General features: G+C 53.5%; 17 non-coding genes across 17 annotated transcripts; 11 read left to right on the top strand and 6 right to left on the bottom strand.

The window, feature by feature from the left end:
• The first annotated feature begins 1,489 nt into the window (after positions 1–1,489).
• On the top strand, positions 1,490–1,561 carry TRNAE-UUC (transfer RNA glutamic acid (anticodon UUC)). The gene has a single exon. It is a non-coding gene; the product is annotated as a tRNA-Glu (tRNA).
• Positions 1,562–2,191: 630 nt separating this feature from the next.
• TRNAE-CUC (transfer RNA glutamic acid (anticodon CUC)) lies at positions 2,192–2,263 on the top strand. Its single transcript has one exon. It is a non-coding gene; the product is annotated as a tRNA-Glu (tRNA).
• Positions 2,264–3,389: 1,126 nt separating this feature from the next.
• On the bottom strand, positions 3,390–3,472 carry TRNAL-UAA (transfer RNA leucine (anticodon UAA)). The gene has a single exon. It is a non-coding gene; the product is annotated as a tRNA-Leu (tRNA).
• Positions 3,473–4,417: 945 nt separating this feature from the next.
• TRNAE-CUC (transfer RNA glutamic acid (anticodon CUC)) lies at positions 4,418–4,489 on the top strand. Its single transcript has one exon. It is a non-coding gene; the product is annotated as a tRNA-Glu (tRNA).
• Positions 4,490–5,609: 1,120 nt separating this feature from the next.
• Positions 5,610–5,692, bottom strand: TRNAL-UAA (transfer RNA leucine (anticodon UAA)). The gene has a single exon. It is a non-coding gene; the product is annotated as a tRNA-Leu (tRNA).
• Positions 5,693–5,935: 243 nt separating this feature from the next.
• TRNAE-UUC (transfer RNA glutamic acid (anticodon UUC)) lies at positions 5,936–6,007 on the top strand. Its single transcript has one exon. It is a non-coding gene; the product is annotated as a tRNA-Glu (tRNA).
• A 629-nt stretch (positions 6,008–6,636) lies between these two features.
• Positions 6,637–6,708, top strand: TRNAE-CUC (transfer RNA glutamic acid (anticodon CUC)). The gene has a single exon. It is a non-coding gene; the product is annotated as a tRNA-Glu (tRNA).
• A 1,452-nt stretch (positions 6,709–8,160) lies between these two features.
• On the top strand, positions 8,161–8,232 carry TRNAE-UUC (transfer RNA glutamic acid (anticodon UUC)). The gene has a single exon. It is a non-coding gene; the product is annotated as a tRNA-Glu (tRNA).
• A 630-nt stretch (positions 8,233–8,862) lies between these two features.
• On the top strand, positions 8,863–8,934 carry TRNAE-CUC (transfer RNA glutamic acid (anticodon CUC)). The gene has a single exon. It is a non-coding gene; the product is annotated as a tRNA-Glu (tRNA).
• A 1,126-nt stretch (positions 8,935–10,060) lies between these two features.
• TRNAL-UAA (transfer RNA leucine (anticodon UAA)) lies at positions 10,061–10,143 on the bottom strand. The gene has a single exon. It is a non-coding gene; the product is annotated as a tRNA-Leu (tRNA).
• A 945-nt stretch (positions 10,144–11,088) lies between these two features.
• Positions 11,089–11,160, top strand: TRNAE-CUC (transfer RNA glutamic acid (anticodon CUC)). The gene has a single exon. It is a non-coding gene; the product is annotated as a tRNA-Glu (tRNA).
• Positions 11,161–12,286: 1,126 nt separating this feature from the next.
• Positions 12,287–12,369, bottom strand: TRNAL-UAA (transfer RNA leucine (anticodon UAA)). The gene has a single exon. It is a non-coding gene; the product is annotated as a tRNA-Leu (tRNA).
• Positions 12,370–13,314: 945 nt separating this feature from the next.
• On the top strand, positions 13,315–13,386 carry TRNAE-CUC (transfer RNA glutamic acid (anticodon CUC)). The gene has a single exon. It is a non-coding gene; the product is annotated as a tRNA-Glu (tRNA).
• Positions 13,387–14,518: 1,132 nt separating this feature from the next.
• TRNAL-UAA (transfer RNA leucine (anticodon UAA)) lies at positions 14,519–14,601 on the bottom strand. Its single transcript has one exon. It is a non-coding gene; the product is annotated as a tRNA-Leu (tRNA).
• Positions 14,602–14,844: 243 nt separating this feature from the next.
• Positions 14,845–14,916, top strand: TRNAE-UUC (transfer RNA glutamic acid (anticodon UUC)). The gene has a single exon. It is a non-coding gene; the product is annotated as a tRNA-Glu (tRNA).
• Positions 14,917–17,772: 2,856 nt separating this feature from the next.
• TRNAE-CUC (transfer RNA glutamic acid (anticodon CUC)) lies at positions 17,773–17,844 on the top strand. The gene has a single exon. It is a non-coding gene; the product is annotated as a tRNA-Glu (tRNA).
• Positions 17,845–18,976: 1,132 nt separating this feature from the next.
• TRNAL-UAA (transfer RNA leucine (anticodon UAA)) lies at positions 18,977–19,059 on the bottom strand. Its single transcript has one exon. It is a non-coding gene; the product is annotated as a tRNA-Leu (tRNA).
• Between the last annotated feature and the right edge of the window lie 995 nt (positions 19,060–20,054).

The raw sequence follows: 20,054 nt of genomic DNA, 5'->3' as shown, positions 1-20,054 counted from the left end.
CACCGCCGCGGCCCGGGTTCGATTCCCGGTCAGGGAACAGTCCTTCTTCTGCCCTTGAATGCTTTTCCTTCCCGCAGGTCAGGGCTTCTCAAAATGAATTTGCTTTTCTGACAAACAGTTTGCCTAGCATCCCGCAATCTGGCTCCTAATTTGATTTTCGCAAGGTTCCCTTTGAGTTGCTTTCCTCGGCGGGAGGAAAATCTCTTGTGCAAGGCTCTTGAGGAAGTGAGATTCTGTATTCCGAGGTGCGCTTCTTTTCGTAGGCTTCTGACCACATGGTGTGCGGCAGGAAGTCATCTTTGACAGGGCCGCAGGCTTTGTCTCCAAATGGCATCCCGGACCCACTGCAACCCACCTTTTTGCTGAAACGGAAGTCTGGTTCAGGGTAAGAAAAAGCTGAGCTGCACGTACCGAAAGCAGCAGAGCCCAGCGGCGGAGAGGGTGTGGCCAGGGCTGTCTGATTTGCATAGTGACCAGTGGCATCTTGGGAATGTACAGGCTTTGGAGCCTAACGGGTGCTGCAGGGGTCTGCCTGGCCGGAGAAATGCCTGTCTGGCGCTCCCCTCAGGACACACGTGTCTTCCGTTCGAGCATGGAGGGTGAGGGACATGGGTCACCCTCATATACAGGGGTGTGGGCATGGGCAGGATGGGGCGTGGGGGACCCGTCAGGGCATTGCCCGTTTGGAAGCCCGTTCGGAAGGCAAGAGGAGGCGGAGGCGGAGGCGGGAATCTCTGCTCAATTTTTTCCCGAGGCCTGGGGACAAGCCTTTGCACATTTGATCCAGCCGGGCCTGCATCAGCAGATCCTGCTCCGATGGCAAGGGAGAGCCTGCAGGTGTAAATCAAAGAAAGGGGAGAAATCCGCAAGAGGCGGGTTAACAAATTCCAGTGGCAGGCCCATGTTCCCCAGGAAGCAAGTACTTCCTCCTGCTCCCTTCAGTGGGAAAAGACATAGGAGGTGTATTTCTCTAAGCAGGGGCTCTGCGTAGGTGGCACTGCATTGCTTTGGCAAACATCCATGCTAAGTGCAGAGTAGCAGCAGACCCCACAGCTGAGACGTGAATTGGGACTGTTAAGGAAGGGCACTGGGAGGGTGAGGAGGGCAGAGGAAAATGCTTTACAAAAGCATCTGCAAGTTCCTACACACCCGCTGAAAACCCATACCAGGGATGGGGCTCGAACTCATGCGGACAACTGTCCATTGGATCTTAAGTCCAACGCCTTAACCACTCGGCCACCCTGGTGAGACCCTAGGCCCTGCCTTACTCAGCTCCCTTTTCATGCTGGCTGCTCCAGCGCAGGCTGTCCAGCAAGAGGTGATTGCAGAGTAAAAAGGCTTTTGCAGGAGGATAAAGGTAATTGCTTATGACAAACACACTGTGTGACACCTAACTTTTCCCCACTCGTACTTTATGGGCAATCTATACAGTGGAGTTAGCTTAGTCACAATAAGGAAGTGAGCAAGGCAGGCTCACAAGAGCATCTCCTCCCTGGTGGTCTAGTGGCTAGGATTCGGCGCTTTCACCGCCGCGGCCCGGGTTCGATTCCCGGTCAGGGAAGATCCCTCTAAGACGTAGACGTGTGTAATTTGTCCACGCAGCTCAGCTTTTTTTAATCGAAGGTCCTTAAAAAGGCACCCCGACCTATAGACGAAAGCAGAGGAAAGGGGCTGGGTCCCCTGTGTCCCAGGTTGCTTTGCTCCCATTGCCCTCAGCCACCTTCATGCGCACGCAGTCCCCCACCCAGTCAGGTGCTCTATGTGGGCGTAAAGTGCAGTACCAGCTCATCAGAAAGGTAAATTGCTGGAAAACCCGGCTGCGATGTATACATCTACTTTGGAGCACTCTTCTCCCTTGCACTCTTGAATCGGTCATTCGCAATGTATTCTTCCAGCAAGCTGAATAACGAGGTAGGTGTGAGAAGGTGTACCAGCTGTCTTTGAGCTATCAGCGGCCACTAGGTGTCCCTCTTGTGATTTCCCGGGGATCCCGATTGTACAGGAATTTGTCGGTTCAGTAGCACGGGGGAGGGGATGGCCTGTGCTTGGAAGTGACAAACAGTCTGGTGGAATCATGAGTGTTTTTTCAAGTTCTGATTCATATTCGCTGTAGAATAAAATATGCTTTCAGCCCCCATGAGCTTTGTCACTAGGAGAGCAGTGTAGGAACTTTTGCTGTATGGCTGTGGGTTCCCTGGTGGTCTAGTGGTTAGGATTCGGCGCTCTCACCGCCGCGGCCCGGGTTCGATTCCCGGTCAGGGAACAGTCCTTCTTCTGCCCTTGAATGCTTTTCCTTCCCGCAGGTCAGGGCTTCTCAAAATGAATTTGCTTTTCTGACAAACAGTTTGCCTAGCATCCCGCAATCTGGCTCCTAATTTGATTTTCGCAAGGTTCCCTTTGAGTTGCTTTCCTCGGCGGGAGGAAAATCTCTTGTGCAAGGCTCTTGAGGAAGTGAGATTCTGTATTCCGAGGTGCGCTTCTTTTCGTAGGCTTCTGACCACATGGTGTGCGGCAGGAAGTCATCTTTGACAGGGCCGCAGGCTTTGTCTCCAAATGGCATCCCGGACCCACTGCAACCCACCTTTTTGCTGAAACGGAAGTCTGGTTCAGGGTAAGAAAAAGCTGAGCTGCACGTACCGAAAGCAGCAGAGCCCAGCGGCGGAGAGGGTGTGGCCAGGGCTGTCTGATTTGCATAGTGACCAGTGGCATCTTGGGAATGTACAGGCTTTGGAGCCTAACGGGTGCTGCAGGGGTCTGCCTGGCCGGAGAAATGCCTGTCTGGCGCTCCCCTCAGGACACACGTGTCTTCCGTTCGAGCATGGAGGGTGAGGGACATGGGTCACCCTCATATACAGGGGTGTGGGCATGGGCAGGATGGGGCGTGGGGGACCCGTCAGGGCATTGCCCGTTTGGAAGCCCGTTCGGAAGGCAAGAGGAGGCGGAGGCGGAGGCGGGAATCTCTGCTCAATTTTTTCCCGAGGCCTGGGGACAAGCCTTTGCACATTTGATCCAGCCGGGCCTGCATCAGCAGATCCTGCTCCGATGGCAAGGGAGAGCCTGCAGGTGTAAATCAAAGAAAGGGGAGAAATCCGCAAGAGGCGGGTTAACAAATTCCAGTGGCAGGCCCATGTTCCCCAGGAAGCAAGTACTTCCTCCTGCTACCTTCAGTGGGAAAAGACATAGGAGGTGTATTTCTCTAAGCAGGGGCTCTGCGTAGGTGGCACTGCATTGCTTTGGCAAACATCCATGCTAAGTGCAGAGTAGCAGCAGACCCCACAGCTGAGACGTGAATTGGGACTGTTAAGGAAGGGCACTGGGAGGGTGAGGAGGGCAGAGGAAAATGCTTTACAAAAGCATCTGCAAGTTCCTACACACCCACTGAAAACCCATACCAGGGATGGGGCTCGAACCCATGCGGACAACTGTCCATTGGATCTTAAGTCCAACGCCTTAACCACTCGGCCACCCTGGTGAGACCCTAGGTCCTGCCTTACTCAGCTCCCTTTTCATGCTGGCTGCTCCAGCGCAGGCTGTCCAGCAAGAGGTGATTGCAGAGTAAAAAGGCTTTTGCAGGAGGATAAAGGTAATTGCTTATGACAAACACACTGTGTGACACCTAACTTTTCCCCACTCGTACTTTATGGGCAATCTATACAGTGGAGTTAGCTTAGTCACAATAAGGAAGTGAGCAAGGCAGGCTCACAAGAGCATCTCCTCCCTGGTGGTCTAGTGGCTAGGATTCGGCGCTTTCACCGCCGCGGCCCGGGTTCAATTCCCGGTCAGGGAAGATCCCTCTAAGACGTAGACGTGCGTAATTTGTCCACGCAGCTCAGCTTTTTTTAATCGAAGGTCTTTAAAAAGGCACCCCGACCTATAGACGAAAGCAGAGGAAAGGGGCTGGGTCCCCTGTGTCCCAGGTTGCTTTGCTCCCATTGCCCTCAGCCACCTTCATGCGCACGCAGTCCCCCACCCAGTCAGGTGCTCTATGTGGGCGTAAAGTGCAGTACCAGCTCATCAGAAAGGTAAATTGCTGGAAAACCCGGCTGCGATGTATACATCTACTTTGGAGCACTCTTCTCCCTTGCACTCTTGAATCGGTCATTCGCAATGTATTCTTCCAGCAAGCTGAATAACGAGGTAGGTGTGAGAAGGTGTACCAGCTGTCTTTGAGCTATCAGCGGCCACTAGGTGTCCCTCTTGTGATTTCCCGGGGATCCCGATTGTACAGGAATTCGTCGGTTCAGTAGCACGGGGGAGGGGATGGCCTGTGCTTGGAAGTGACAAACAGTCTGGTGGAATCATGAGTGTTTTTTCAAGTTCTGATTCATATTCGCTGTAGAATAAAATATGCTTTCAGCCCCCATGAGCTTTGTCACTAGGAGAGCAGTGTAGGAACTTTTGCTGTATGGCTGTGGGTTCCCTGGTGGTCTAGTGGTTAGGATTCGGCGCTCTCACCGCCGCGGCCCGGGTTCGATTCCCGGTCAGGGAACAGTCCTTCTTCTGCCCTTGAATGCTTTTCCTTCCCGCAGGTCAGGGCTTCTCAAAATGAATTTGCTTTTCTGACAAACAGTTTGCCTAGCATCCCGCAATCTGGCTCCTAATTTGATTTTCGCAAGGTTCCCTTTGAGTTGCTTTCCTCGGCGGGAGGAAAATCTCTTGTGCAAGGCTCTTGAGGAAGTGAGATTCTGTATTCCGAGGTGCGCTTCTTTTCGTAGGCTTCTGACCACATGGTGTGCGGCAGGAAGTCATCTTTGACAGGGCCGCAGGCTTTGTCTCCAAATGGCATCCCGGACCCACTGCAACCCACCTTTTTGCTGAAACGGAAGTCTGGTTCAGGGTAAGAAAAAGCTGAGCTGCACGTACCGAAAGCAGCAGAGCCCAGCGGCGGAGAGGGTGTGGCCAGGGCTGTCTGATTTGCATAGTGACCAGTGGCATCTTGGGAATGTACAGGCTTTGGAGCCTAACGGGTGCTGCAGGGGTCTGCCTGGCCGGAGAAATGCCTGTCTGGCGCTCCCCTCAGGACACACGTGTCTTCCGTTCGAGCATGGAGGGTGAGGGACATGGGTCACCCTCATATACAGGGGTGTGGGCATGGGCAGGATGGGGCGTGGGGGACCCGTCAGGGCATTGCCCGTTTGGAAGCCCGTTCGGAAGGCAAGAGGAGGCGGAGGCGGGAATCTCTGCTCAATTTTTTCCCGAGGCCTGGGGACAAGCCTTTGCACATTTGATCCAGCCGGGCCTGCATCAGCAGATCCTGCTCCGATGGCAAGGGAGAGCCTGCAGGTGTAAATCAAAGAAAGGGGAGAAATCCGCAAGAGGCGGGTTAACAAATTCCAGTGGCAGGCCCATGTTCCCCAGGAAGCAAGTACTTCCTCCTGCTCCCTTCAGTGGGAAAAGACATAGGAGGTGTATTTCTCTAAGCAGGGGCTCTGCGTAGGTGGCACTGCATTGCTTTGGCAAACATCCATGCTAAGTGCAGAGTAGCAGCAGACCCCACAGCTGAGACGTGAATTGGGACTGTTAAGGAAGGGCACTGGGAGGGTGAGGAGGGCAGAGGAAAATGCTTTACAAAAGCATCTGCAAGTTCCTACACACCCGCTGAAAACCCATACCAGGGATGGGGCTCGAACCCATGCGGACAACTGTCCATTGGATCTTAAGTCCAACGCCTTAACCACTCGGCCACCCTGGTGAGACCCTAGGTCCTGCCTTACTCAGCTCCCTTTTCATGCTGGCTGCTCCAGCGCAGGCTGTCCAGCAAGAGGTGATTGCAGAGTAAAAAGGCTTTTGCAGGAGGATAAAGGTAATTGCTTATGACAAACACACTGTGTGACACCTAACTTTTCCCCACTCGTACTTTATGGGCAATCTATACAGTGGAGTTAGCTTAGTCACAATAAGGAAGTGAGCAAGGCAGGCTCACAAGAGCATCTCCTCCCTGGTGGTCTAGTGGCTAGGATTCGGCGCTTTCACCGCCGCGGCCCGGGTTCGATTCCCGGTCAGGGAAGATCCCTCTAAGACGTAGACGTGCGTAATTTGTCCACGCAGCTCAGCTTTTTTTAATCGAAGGTCCTTAAAAAGGCACCCGACCTATAGACGAAAGCAGAGGAAAGGGGCTGGGTCCCCTGTGTCCCAGGTTGCTTTGCTCCCATTGCCCTCAGCCACCTTCATGCGCACGCAGTCCCCCACTCAGTCAGGTGCTCTATGTGGGCGTAAAGTGCAGTACCAGCTCATCAGAAAGGTAAATTGCTGGAAAACCCGGCTGCGATGTATACATCTACTTTGGAGCACTCTTCTCCCTTGCACTCTTGAATCGGTCATTCGCAATGTATTCTTCCAGCAAGCTGAATAACGAGGTAGGTGTGAGAAGGTGTACCAGCTGTCTTTGAGCTATCAGCGGCCACTAGGTGTCCCTCTTGTGATTTCCCGGGGATCCCGATTGTACAGGAATTCGTCGGTTCAGTAGCACGGGGGAGGGGATGGCCTGTGCTTGGAAGTGACAAACAGTCTGGTGGAATCATGAGTGTTTTTTCAAGTTCTGATTCATATTCGCTGTAGAATAAAATATGCTTTCAGCCCCCATGAGCTTTGTCACTAGGAGAGCAGTGTAGGAACTTTTGCTGTATGGCTGTGGGTTCCCTGGTGGTCTAGTGGTTAGGATTCGGCGCTCTCACCGCCGCGGCCCGGGTTCGATTCCCGGTCAGGGAACAGTCCTTCTTCTGCCCTTGAATGCTTTTCCTTCCCGCAGGTCAGGGCTTCTCAAAATGAATTTGCTTTTCTGACAAACAGTTTGCCTAGCATCCCGCAATCTGGCTCCTAATTTGATTTTCGCAAGGTTCCCTTTGAGTTGCTTTCCTCGGCGGGAGGAAAATCTCTTGTGCAAGGCTCTTGAGGAAGTGAGATTCTGTATTCCGAGGTGCGCTTCTTTTCGTAGGCTTCTGACCACATGGTGTGCGGCAGGAAGTCATCTTTGACAGGGCCGCAGGCTTTGTCTCCAAATGGCATCCCGGACCCACTGCAACCCACCTTTTTGCTGAAACGGAAGTCTGGTTCAGGGTAAGAAAAAGCTGAGCTGCACGTACCGAAAGCAGCAGAGCCCAGCGGCGGAGAGGGTGTGGCCAGGGCTGTCTGATTTGCATAGTGACCAGTGGCATCTTGGGAATGTACAGGCTTTGGAGCCTAACGGGTGCTGCAGGGGTCTGCCTGGCCGGAGAAATGCCTGTCTGGCGCTCCCCTCAGGACACACGTGTCTTCCGTTCGAGCATGGAGGGTGAGGGACATGGGTCACCCTCATATACAGGGGTGTGGGCATGGGCAGGATGGGGCGTGGGGGACCCGTCAGGGCATTGCCCGTTTGGAAGCCCGTTCGGAAGGCAAGAGGAGGCGGAGGCGGAGGCGGGAATCTCTGCTCAATTTTTTCCCGAGGCCTGGGGACAAGCCTTTGCACATTTGATCCAGCCGGGCCTGCATCAGCAGATCCTGCTCCGATGGCAAGGGAGAGCCTGCAGGTGTAAATCAAAGAAAGGGGAGAAATCCGCAAGAGGCGGGTTAACAAATTCCAGTGGCAGGCCCATGTTCCCCAGGAAGCAAGTACTTCCTCCTGCTCCCTTCAGTGGGAAAAGACATAGGAGGTGTATTTCTCTAAGCAGGGGCTCTGCGTAGGTGGCACTGCATTGCTTTGGCAAACATCCATGCTAAGTGCAGAGTAGCAGCAGACCCCACAGCTGAGACGTGAATTGGGACTGTTAAGGAAGGGCACTGGGAGGGTGAGGAGGGCAGAGGAAAATGCTTTACAAAAGCATCTGCAAGTTCCTACACACCCGCTGAAAACCCATACCAGGGATGGGGCTCGAACTCATGCGGACAACTGTCCATTGGATCTTAAGTCCAACGCCTTAACCACTCGGCCACCCTGGTGAGACCCTAGGCCCTGCCTTACTCAGCTCCCTTTTCATGCTGGCTGCTCCAGCGCAGGCTGTCCAGCAAGAGGTGATTGCAGAGTAAAAAGGCTTTTGCAGGAGGATAAAGGTAATTGCTTATGACAAACACACTGTGTGACACCTAACTTTTCCCCACTCGTACTTTATGGGCAATCTATACAGTGGAGTTAGCTTAGTCACAATAAGGAAGTGAGCAAGGCAGGCTCACAAGAGCATCTCCTCCCTGGTGGTCTAGTGGCTAGGATTCGGCGCTTTCACCGCCGCGGCCCGGGTTCGATTCCCGGTCAGGGAAGATCCCTCTAAGACGTAGACGTGTGTAATTTGTCCACGCAGCTCAGCTTTTTTTAATCGAAGGTCCTTAAAAAGGCACCCCGACCTATAGACGAAAGCAGAGGAAAGGGGCTGGGTCCCCTGTGTCCCAGGTTGCTTTGCTCCCATTGCCCTCAGCCACCTTCATGCGCACGCAGTCCCCCACCCAGTCAGGTGCTCTATGTGGGCGTAAAGTGCAGTACCAGCTCATCAGAAAGGTAAATTGCTGGAAAACCCGGCTGCGATGTATACATCTACTTTGGAGCACTCTTCTCCCTTGCACTCTTGAATCGGTCATTCGCAATGTATTCTTCCAGCAAGCTGAATAACGAGGTAGGTGTGAGAAGGTGTACCAGCTGTCTTTGAGCTATCAGCGGCCACTAGGTGTCCCTCTTGTGATTTCCCGGGGATCCCGATTGTACAGGAATTTGTCGGTTCAGTAGCACGGGGGAGGGGATGGCCTGTGCTTGGAAGTGACAAACAGTCTGGTGGAATCATGAGTGTTTTTTCAAGTTCTGATTCATATTCGCTGTAGAATAAAATATGCTTTCAGCCCCCATGAGCTTTGTCACTAGGAGAGCAGTGTAGGAACTTTTGCTGTATGGCTGTGGGTTCCCTGGTGGTCTAGTGGTTAGGATTCGGCGCTCTCACCGCCGCGGCCCGGGTTCGATTCCCGGTCAGGGAACAGTCCTTCTTCTGCCCTTGAATGCTTTTCCTTCCCGCAGGTCAGGGCTTCTCAAAATGAATTTGCTTTTCTGACAAACAGTTTGCCTAGCATCCCGCAATCTGGCTCCTAATTTGATTTTCGCAAGGTTCCCTTTGAGTTGCTTTCCTCGGCGGGAGGAAAATCTCTTGTGCAAGGCTCTTGAGGAAGTGAGATTCTGTATTCCGAGGTGCGCTTCTTTTCGTAGGCTTCTGACCACATGGTGTGCGGCAGGAAGTCATCTTTGACAGGGCCGCAGGCTTTGTCTCCAAATGGCATCCCGGACCCACTGCAACCCACCTTTTTGCTGAAACGGAAGTCTGGTTCAGGGTAAGAAAAAGCTGAGCTGCACGTACCGAAAGCAGCAGAGCCCAGCGGCGGAGAGGGTGTGGCCAGGGCTGTCTGATTTGCATAGTGACCAGTGGCATCTTGGGAATGTACAGGCTTTGGAGCCTAACGGGTGCTGCAGGGGTCTGCCTGGCCGGAGAAATGCCTGTCTGGCGCTCCCCTCAGGACACACGTGTCTTCCGTTCGAGCATGGAGGGTGAGGGACATGGGTCACCCTCATATACAGGGGTGTGGGCATGGGCAGGATGGGGCGTGGGGGACCCGTCAGGGCATTGCCCGTTTGGAAGCCCGTTCGGAAGGCAAGAGGAGGCGGAGGCGGAGGCGGGAATCTCTGCTCAATTTTTTCCCGAGGCCTGGGGACAAGCCTTTGCACATTTGATCCAGCCGGGCCTGCATCAGCAGATCCTGCTCCGATGGCAAGGGAGAGCCTGCAGGTGTAAATCAAAGAAAGGGGAGAAATCCGCAAGAGGCGGGTTAACAAATTCCAGTGGCAGGCCCATGTTCCCCAGGAAGCAAGTACTTCCTCCTGCTACCTTCAGTGGGAAAAGACATAGGAGGTGTATTTCTCTAAGCAGGGGCTCTGCGTAGGTGGCACTGCATTGCTTTGGCAAACATCCATGCTAAGTGCAGAGTAGCAGCAGACCCCACAGCTGAGACGTGAATTGGGACTGTTAAGGAAGGGCACTGGGAGGGTGAGGAGGGCAGAGGAAAATGCTTTACAAAAGCATCTGCAAGTTCCTACACACCCACTGAAAACCCATACCAGGGATGGGGCTCGAACCCATGCGGACAACTGTCCATTGGATCTTAAGTCCAACGCCTTAACCACTCGGCCACCCTGGTGAGACCCTAGGTCCTGCCTTACTCAGCTCCCTTTTCATGCTGGCTGCTCCAGCGCAGGCTGTCCAGCAAGAGGTGATTGCAGAGTAAAAAGGCTTTTGCAGGAGGATAAAGGTAATTGCTTATGACAAACACACTGTGTGACACCTAACTTTTCCCCACTCGTACTTTATGGGCAATCTATACAGTGGAGTTAGCTTAGTCACAATAAGGAAGTGAGCAAGGCAGGCTCACAAGAGCATCTCCTCCCTGGTGGTCTAGTGGCTAGGATTCGGCGCTTTCACCGCCGCGGCCCGGGTTCAATTCCCGGTCAGGGAAGATCCCTCTAAGACGTAGACGTGCGTAATTTGTCCACGCAGCTCAGCTTTTTTTAATCGAAGGTCCTTAAAAAGGCACCCCGACCTATAGACGAAAGCAGAGGAAAGGGGCTGGGTCCCCTGTGTCCCAGGTTGCTTTGCTCCCATTGCCCTCAGCCACCTTCATGCGCACGCAGTCCCCCACCCAGTCAGGTGCTCTATGTGGGCGTAAAGTGCAGTACCAGCTCATCAGAAAGGTAAATTGCTGGAAAACCCGGCTGCGATGTATACATCTACTTTGGAGCACTCTTCTCCCTTGCACTCTTGAATCGGTCATTCGCAATGTATTCTTCCAGCAAGCTGAATAACGAGGTAGGTGTGAGAAGGTGTACCAGCTGTCTTTGAGCTATCAGCGGCCACTAGGTGTCCCTCTTGTGATTTCCCGGGGATCCCGATTGTACAGGAATTCGTCGGTTCAGTAGCACGGGGGAGGGGATGGCCTGTGCTTGGAAGTGACAAACAGTCTGGTGGAATCATGAGTGTTTTTTCAAGTTCTGATTCATATTCGCTGTAGAATAAAATATGCTTTCAGCCCCCATGAGCTTTGTCACTAGGAGAGCAGTGTAGGAACTTTTGCTGTATGGCTGTGGGTTCCCTGGTGGTCTAGTGGTTAGGATTCGGCGCTCTCACCGCCGCGGCCCGGGTTCGATTCCCGGTCAGGGAACAGTCCTTCTTCTGCCCTTGAATGCTTTTCCTTCCCGCAGGTCAGGGCTTCTCAAAATGAATTTGCTTTTCTGACAAACAGTTTGCCTAGCATCCCGCAATCTGGCTCCTAATTTGATTTTCGCAAGGTTCCCTTTGAGTTGCTTTCCTCGGCGGGAGGAAAATCTCTTGTGCAAGGCTCTTGAGGAAGTGAGATTCTGTATTCCGAGGTGCGCTTCTTTTCGTAGGCTTCTGACCACATGGTGTGCGGCAGGAAGTCATCTTTGACAGGGACGCAGGCTTTGTCTCCAAATGGCATCCCGGACCCACTGCAACCCACCTTTTTGCTGAAACGGAAGTCTGGTTCAGGGTAAGAAAAAGCTGAGCTGCACGTACCGAAAGCAGCAGAGCCCAGCGGCGGAGAGGGTGTGGCCAGGGCTGTCTGATTTGCATAGTGACCAGTGGCATCTTGGGAATGTACAGGCTTTGGAGCCTAACGGGTGCTGCAGGGGTCTGCCTGGCCGGAGAAATGCCTGTCTGGCGCTCCCCTCAGGACACACGTGTCTTCCGTTCGAGCATGGAGGGTGAGGGACATGGGTCACCCTCATATACAGGGGTGTGGGCATAGGCAGGATGGGGCGTGGGGGACCCGTCAGGGCATTGCCCGTTTGGAAGCCCGTTCGGAAGGCAAGAGGAGGCGGAGGCGGAGGCGGGAATCTCTGCTCAATTTTTTCCCGAGGCCTGGGGACAAGCCTTTGCACATTTGATCCAGCCGGGCCTGCATCAGCAGATCCTGCTCCGATGGCAAGGGAGAGCCTGCAGGTGTAAATCAAAGAAAGGGGAGAAATCCGCAAGAGGCGGGTTAACAAATTCCAGTGGCAGGCCCATGTTCCCCAGGAAGCAAGTACTTCCTCCTGCTCCCTTCAGTGGGAAAAGACATAGGAGGTGTATTTCTCTAAGCAGGGGCTCTGCGTAGGTGGCACTGCATTGCTTTGGGAAGCATCCATGCTAAGTGCAGAGTAGCAGCAGACCCCACAGCTGAGACGTGAATTGGGACTGTTAAGGAAGGGCACTGGGAGGGTGAGGAGGGCAGAGGAAAATGCTTTAAAAAAGCATCTGCAAGTTCCTACACACCCGCTGAAAACCCATACCAGGGATGGGGCTCGAACCCATGCGGACAACTGTCCATTGGATCTTAAGTCCAACGCCTTAACCACTCGGCCACCCTGGTGAGACCCTAGGCCCTGCCTTACTCAGCTCCCTTTTCATGCTGGCTGCTCCAGCGCAGGCTGTCCAGCAAGAGGTGATTGCAGAGTAAAAAGGCTTTTGCAGGAGGATAAAGGTAATTGCTTATGACAAACACACTGTGTGACACCTAACTTTTCCCCACTCGTACTTTATGGGCAATCTATACAGTGGAGTTAGCTTAGTCACAATAAGGAAGTGAGCAAGGCAGGCTCACAAGAGCATCTCCTCCCTGGTGGTCTAGTGGCTAGGATTTGGCGCTTTCACCGCCGCGGCCCGGGTTCGATTCCCGGTCAGGGAAGATCCCTCTAAGACGTAGACGTGCGTAATTTGTCCACGCAGCTCAGCTTTTTTTAATCGAAGGTCCTTAAAAAGGCACCCCGACCTATAGACGAAAGCAGAGGAAAGGGGCTGGGTCCCCTGTGTCCCAGGTTGCTTTGCTCCCATTGCCCTCAGCCACCTTCATGCGCACGCAGTCCCCCACCCAGTCAGGTGCTCTATGTGGGCGTAAAGTGCAGTACCAGCTCATCAGAAAGGTAAATTGCTGGAAAACCCGGCTGCGATGTATACATCTACTTTGGAGCACTCTTCTCCCTTGCACTCTTGAATCGGTCATTCGCAATGTATTCTTCCAGCAAGCTGAATAACGAGGTAGGTGTGAGAAGGTGTACCAGCTGTCTTTGAGCTATCAGCGGCCACTAGGTGTCCCTCTTGTGATTTCCCGGGGATCCCGATTGTACAGGAATTCGTCGGTTCAGTAGCACGGGGGAGGGGATGGCCTGTGCTTGGAAGTGACAAACAGTCTGGTGGAATCATGAGTGTTTTTTCAAGTTCTGATTCATATTCGCTGTAGAATAAAATATGCTTTCAGCCCCCATGAGCTTTGTCACTAGGAGAGCAGTGTAGGAACTTTTGCTGTATGGCTGTGGGTTCCCTGGTGGTCTAGTGGTTAGGATTCGGCGCTCTCACCGCCGCGGCCCGGGTTCGATTCCCGGTCAGGGAACAGTCCTTCTTCTGCCCTTGAATGCTTTTCCTTCCCGCAGGTCAGGGCTTCTCAAAATGAATTTGCTTTTCTGACAAACAGTTTGCCTAGCATCCCGCAATCTGGCTCCTAATTTGATTTTCGCAAGGTTCCCTTTGAGTTGCTTTCCTCGGCGGGAGGAAAATCTCTTGTGCAAGGCTCTTGAGGAAGTGAGATTCTGTATTCCGAGGTGCGCTTCTTTTCGTAGGCTTCTGACCACATGGTGTGCGGCAGGAAGTCATCTTTGACAGGGCCGCAGGCTTTGTCTCCAAATGGCATCCCGGACCCACTGCAACCCACCTTTTTGCTGAAACGGAAGTCTGGTTCAGGGTAAGAAAAAGCTGAGCTGCACGTACCGAAAGCAGCAGAGCCCAGCGGCGGAGAGGGTGTGGCCAGGGCTGTCTGATTTGCATAGTGACCAGTGGCATCTTGGGAATGTACAGGCTTTGGAGCCTAACGGGTGCTGCAGGGGTCTGCCTGGCCGGAGAAATGCCTGTCTGGCGCTCCCCTCAGGACACACGTGTCTTCCGTTCGAGCATGGAGGGTGAGGGACATGGGTCACCCTCATATACAGGGGTGTGGGCATGGGCAGGATGGGGCGTGGGGGACCCGTCAGGGCATTGCCCGTTTGGAAGCCCGTTCGGAAGGCAAGAGGAGGCGGAGGCGGAGGCGGAGGCGGGAATCTCTGCTCAATTTTTTCCCGAGGCCTGGGGACAAGCCTTTGCACATTTGATCCAGCCGGGCCTGCATCAGCAGATCCTGCTCCGATGGCAAGGGAGAGCCTGCAGGTGTAAATCAAAGAAAGGGGAGAAATCCGCAAGAGGCGGGTTAACAAATTCCAGTGGCAGGCCCATGTTCCCCAGGAAGCAAGTACTTCCTCCTGCTCCCTTCAGTGGGAAAAGACATAGGAGGTGTATTTCTCTAAGCAGGGGCTCTGCGTAGGTGGCACTGCATTGCTTTGGGAAGCATCCATGCTAAGTGCAGAGTAGCAGCAGACCCCACAGCTGAGACGTGAATTGGGACTGTTAAGGAAGGGCACTGGGAGGGTGAGGAGGGCAGAGGAAAATGCTTTAAAAAAGCATCTGCAAGTTCCTACACACCCGCTGAAAACCCATACCAGGGATGGGGCTCGAACCCATGCGGACAACTGTCCATTGGATCTTAAGTCCAACGCCTTAACCACTCGGCCACCCTGGTGAGACCCTAGGCCCTGCCTTACTCAGCTCCCTTTTCATGCTGGCTGCTCCAGCGCAGGCTGTCCAGCAAGAGGTGATTGCAGAGTAAAAAGGCTTTTGCAGGAGGATAAAGGTAATTGCTTATGACAAACACACTGTGTGACACCTAACTTTTCCCCACTCGTACTTTATGGGCAATCTATACAGTGGAGTTAGCTTAGTCACAATAAGGAAGTGAGCAAGGCAGGCTCACAAGAGCATCTCCTCCCTGGTGGTCTAGTGGCTAGGATTCGGCGCTTTCACCGCCGCGGCCCGGGTTCGATTCCCGGTCAGGGAAGATCCCTCTAAGACGTAGACGTGTGTAATTTGTCCACGCAGCTCAGCTTTTTTTAATCGAAGGTCCTTAAAAAGGCACCCCGACCTATAGACGAAAGCAGAGGAAAGGGGCTGGGTCCCCTGTGTCCCAGGTTGCTTTGCTCCCATTGCCCTCAGCCACCTTCATGCGCACGCAGTCCCCCACCCAGTCAGGTGCTCTATGTGGGCGTAAAGTGCAGTACCAGCTCATCAGAAAGGTAAATTGCTGGAAAACCCGGCTGCGATGTATACATCTACTTTGGAGCACTCTTCTCCCTTGCACTCTTGAATCGGTCATTCGCAATGTATTCTTCCAGCAAGCTGAATAACGAGGTAGGTGTGAGAAGGTGTACCAGCTGTCTTTGAGCTATCAGCGGCCACTAGGTGTCCCTCTTGTGATTTCCCGGGGATCCCGATTGTACAGGAATTCGTCGGTTCAGTAGCACGGGGGAGGGGATGGCCTGTGCTTGGAAGTGACAAACAGTCTGGTGGAATCATGAGTGTTTTTTCAAGTTCTGATTCATATTCGCTGTAGAATAAAATATGCTTTCAGCCCCCATGAGCTTTGTCACTAGGAGAGCAGTGTAGGAACTTTTGCTGTATGGCTGTGGGTTACCTGGTGGTCTAGTGGTTAGGATTCGGCGCTCTCACCGCCGCGGCCCGGGTTCGATTCCCGGTCAGGGAACAGTCCTTCTTCTGCCCTTGAATGCTTTTCCTTCCCGCAGGTCAGGGCTTCTCAAAATGAATTTGCTTTTCTGACAAACAGTTTGCCTAGCATCCCGCAATCTGGCTCCTAATTTGATTTTCGCAAGGTTCCCTTTGAGTTGCTTTCCTCGGCGGGAGGAAAATCTCTTGTGCAAGGCTCTTGAGGAAGTGAGATTCTGTATTCCGAGGTGCGCTTCTTTTCGTAGGCTTCTGACCACATGGTGTGCGGCAGGAAGTCATCTTTGACAGGGCCGCAGGCTTTGTCTCCAAATGGCATCCCGGACCCACTGCAACCCACCTTTTTGCTGAAACGGAAGTCTGGTTCAGGGTAAGAAAAAGCTGAGCTGCACGTACCGAAAGCAGCAGAGCCCAGCGGCGGAGAGGGTGTGGCCAGGGCTGTCTGATTTGCATAGTGACCAGTGGCATCTTGGGAATGTACAGGCTTTGGAGCCTAACGGGTGCTGCAGGGGTCTGCCTGGCCGGAGAAATGCCTGTCTGGCGCTCCCCTCAGGACACACGTGTCTTCCGTTCGAGCATGGAGGGTGAGGGACATGGGTCACCCTCATATACAGGGGTGTGGGCATGGGCAGGATGGGGCGTGGGGGACCCGTCAGGGCATTGCCCGTTTGGAAGCCCGTTCGGAAGGCAAGAGGAGGCGGAGGCGGAGGCGGGAATCTCTGCTCAATTTTTTCCCGAGGCCTGGGGACAAGCCTTTGCACATTTGATCCAGCCGGGCCTGCATCAGCAGATCCTGCTCCGATGGCAAGGGAGAGCCTGCAGGTGTAAATCAAAGAAAGGGGAGAAATCCGCAAGAGGCGGGTTAACAAATTCCAGTGGCAGGCCCATGTTCCCCAGGAAGCAAGTACTTCCTCCTGCTCCCTTCAGTGGGAAAAGACATAGGAGGTGTATTTCTCTAAGCAGGGGCTCTGCGTAGGTGGCACTGCATTGCTTTGGCAAACATCCATGCTAAGTGCAGAGTAGCAGCAGACCCCACAGCTGAGACGTGAATTGGGACTGTTAAGGAAGGGCACTGGGAGGGTGAGGAGGGCAGAGGAAAATGCTTTACAAAAGCATCTGCAAGTTCCTACACACCCGCTGAAAACCCATACCAGGGATGGGGCTCGAACTCATGCGGACAACTGTCCATTGGATCTTAAGTCCAACGCCTTAACCACTCGGCCACCCTGGTGAGACCCTAGGCCCTGCCTTACTCAGCTCCCTTTTCATGCTGGCTGCTCCAGCGCAGGCTGTCCAGCAAGAGGTGATTGCAGAGTAAAAAGGCTTTTGCAGGAGGATAAAGGTAATTGCTTATGACAAACACACTGTGTGACACCTAACTTTTCCCCACTCGTACTTTATGGGCAATCTATACAGTGGAGTTAGCTTAGTCACAATAAGGAAGTGAGCAAGGCAGGCTCACAAGAGCATCTCCTCCCTGGTGGTCTAGTGGCTAGGATTCGGCGCTTTCACCGCCGCGGCCCGGGTTCGATTCCCGGTCAGGGAAGATCCCTCTAAGACGTAGACGTGTGTAATTTGTCCACGCAGCTCAGCTTTTTTTAATCGAAGGTCCTTAAAAAGGCACCCCGACCTATAGACGAAAGCAGAGGAAAGGGGCTGGGTCCCCTGTGTCCCAGGTTGCTTTGCTCCCATTGCCCTCAGCCACCTTCATGCGCACGCAGTCCCCCACCCAGTCAGGTGCTCTATGTGGGCGTAAAGTGCAGTACCAGCTCATCAGAAAGGTAAATTGCTGGAAAACCCGGCTGCGATGTATACATCTACTTTGGAGCACTCTTCTCCCTTGCACTCTTGAATCGGTCATTCGCAATGTATTCTTCCAGCAAGCTGAATAACGAGGTAGGTGTGAGAAGGTGTACCAGCTGTCTTTGAGCTATCAGCGGCCACTAGGTGTCCCTCTTGTGATTTCCCGGGGATCCCGATTGTACAGGAATTCGTCGGTTCAGTAGCACGGGGGAGGGGATGGCCTGTGCTTGGAAGTGACAAACAGTCTGGTGGAATCATGAGTGTTTTTTCAAGTTCTGATTCATATTCGCTGTAGAATAAAATATGCTTTCAGCCCCCATGAGCTTTGTCACTAGGAGAGCAGTGTAGGAACTTTTGCTGTATGGCTGTGGGTTCCCTGGTGGTCTAGTGGTTAGGATTCGGCGCTCTCACCGCCGCGGCCCGGGTTCGATTCCCGGTCAGGGAACAGTCCTTCTTCTGCCCTTGAATGCTTTTCCTTCCCGCAGGTCAGGGCTTCTCAAAATGAATTTGCTTTTCTGACAAACAGTTTGCCTAGCATCCCGCAATCTGGCTCCTAATTTGATTTTCGCAAGGTTCCCTTTGAGTTGCTTTCCTCGGCGGGAGGAAAATCTCTTGTGCAAGGCTCTTGAGGAAGTGAGATTCTGTATTCCGAGGTGCGCTTCTTTTCGTAGGCTTCTGACCACATGGTGTGCGGCAGGAAGTCATCTTTGACAGGGCCGCAGGCTTTGTCTCCAAATGGCATCCCGGACCCACTGCAACCCACCTTTTTGCTGAAACGGAAGTCTGGTTCAGGGTAAGAAAAAGCTGAGCTGCACGTACCGAAAGCAGCAGAGCCCAGCGGCGGAGAGGGTGTGGCCAGGGCTGTCTGATTTGCATAGTGACCAGTGGCATCTTGGGAATGTACAGGCTTTGGAGCCTAACGGGTGCTGCAGGGGTCTGCCTGGCCGGAGAAATGCCTGTCTGGCGCTCCCCTCAGGACACACGTGTCTTCCGTTCGAGCATGGAGGGTGAGGGACATGGGTCACCCTCATATACAGGGGTGTGGGCATAGGCAGGATGGGGCGTGGGGGACCCGTCAGGGCATTGCCCGTTTGGAAGCCCGTTCGGAAGGCAAGAGGAGGCGGAGGCGGAGGCGGAGGCGGGAATCTCTGCTCAATTTTTTCCCGAGGCCTGGGGACAAGCCTTTGCACATTTGATCCAGCCGGGCCTGCATCAGCAGATCCTGCTCCGATGGCAAGGGAGAGCCTGCAGGTGTAAATCAAAGAAAGGGGAGAAATCCGCAAGAGGCGGGTTAACAAATTCCAGTGGCAGGCCCATGTTCCCCAGGAAGCAAGTACTTCCTCCTGCTCCCTTCAGTGGGAAAAGACATAGGAGGTGTATTTCTCTAAGCAGGGGCTCTGCGTAGGTGGCACTGCATTGCTTTGGGAAGCATCCATGCTAAGTGCAGAGTAGCAGCAGACCCCACAGCTGAGACGTGAATTGGGACTGTTAAGGAAGGGCACTGGGAGGGTGAGGAGGGCAGAGGAAAATGCTTTAAAAAAGCATCTGCAAGTTCCTACACACCCGCTGAAAACCCATACCAGGGATGGGGCTCGAACCCATGCGGACAACTGTCCATTGGATCTTAAGTCCAACGCCTTAACCACTCGGCCACCCTGGTGAGACCCTAGGCCCTGCCTTACTCAGCTCCCTTTTCATGCTGGCTGCTCCAGCGCAGGCTGTCCAGCAAGAGGTGATTGCAGAGTAAAAAGGCTTTTGCAGGAGGATAAAGGTAATTGCTTATGACAAACACACTGTGTGACACCTAACTTTTCCCCACTCGTACTTTATGGGCAATCTATACAGTGGAGTTAGCTTAGTCACAATAAGGAAGTGAGCAAGGCAGGCTCACAAGAGCATCTCCTCCCTGGTGGTCTAGTGGCTAGGATTCGGCGCTTTCACCGCCGCGGCCCGGGTTCGATTCCCGGTCAGGGAAGATCCCTCTAAGACGTAGACGTGTGTAATTTGTCCACGCAGCTCAGCTTTTTTTAATCGAAGGTCCTTAAAAAGGCACCCCGACCTATAGACGAAAGCAGAGGAAAGGGGCTGGGTCCCCTGTGTCCCAGGTTGCTTTGCTCCCATTGCCCTCAGCCACCTTCATGCGCACGCAGTCCCCCACCCAGTCAGGTGCTCTATGTGGGCGTAAAGTGCAGTACCAGCTCATCAGAAAGGTAAATTGCTGGAAAACCCGGCTGCGATGTATACATCTACTTTGGAGCACTCTTCTCCCTTGCACTCTTGAATCGGTCATTCGCAATGTATTCTTCCAGCAAGCTGAATAACGAGGTAGGTGTGAGAAGGTGTACCAGCTGTCTTTGAGCTATCAGCGGCCACTAGGTGTCCCTCTTGTGATTTCCCGGGGATCCCGATTGTACAGGAATTCGTCGGTTCAGTAGCACGGGGGAGGGGATGGCCTGTGCTTGGAAGTGACAAACAGTCTGGTGGAATCATGAGTGTTTTTTCAAGTTCTGATTCATATTCGCTGTAGAATAAAATATGCTTTCAGCCCCCATGAGCTTTGTCACTAGGAGAGCAGTGTAGGAACTTTTGCTGTATGGCTGTGGGTTACCTGGTGGTCTAGTGGTTAGGATTCGGCGCTCTCACCGCCGCGGCCCG

This window comes from Triturus cristatus, chromosome 5_2 (genome assembly GCF_964204655.1).
Source record: "Triturus cristatus chromosome 5_2, aTriCri1.1, whole genome shotgun sequence".
Taxonomy (NCBI): Eukaryota; Metazoa; Chordata; class Amphibia; order Caudata; family Salamandridae; genus Triturus; species Triturus cristatus.
This window is presented reverse-complemented; position numbering and strand designations above follow the sequence as displayed.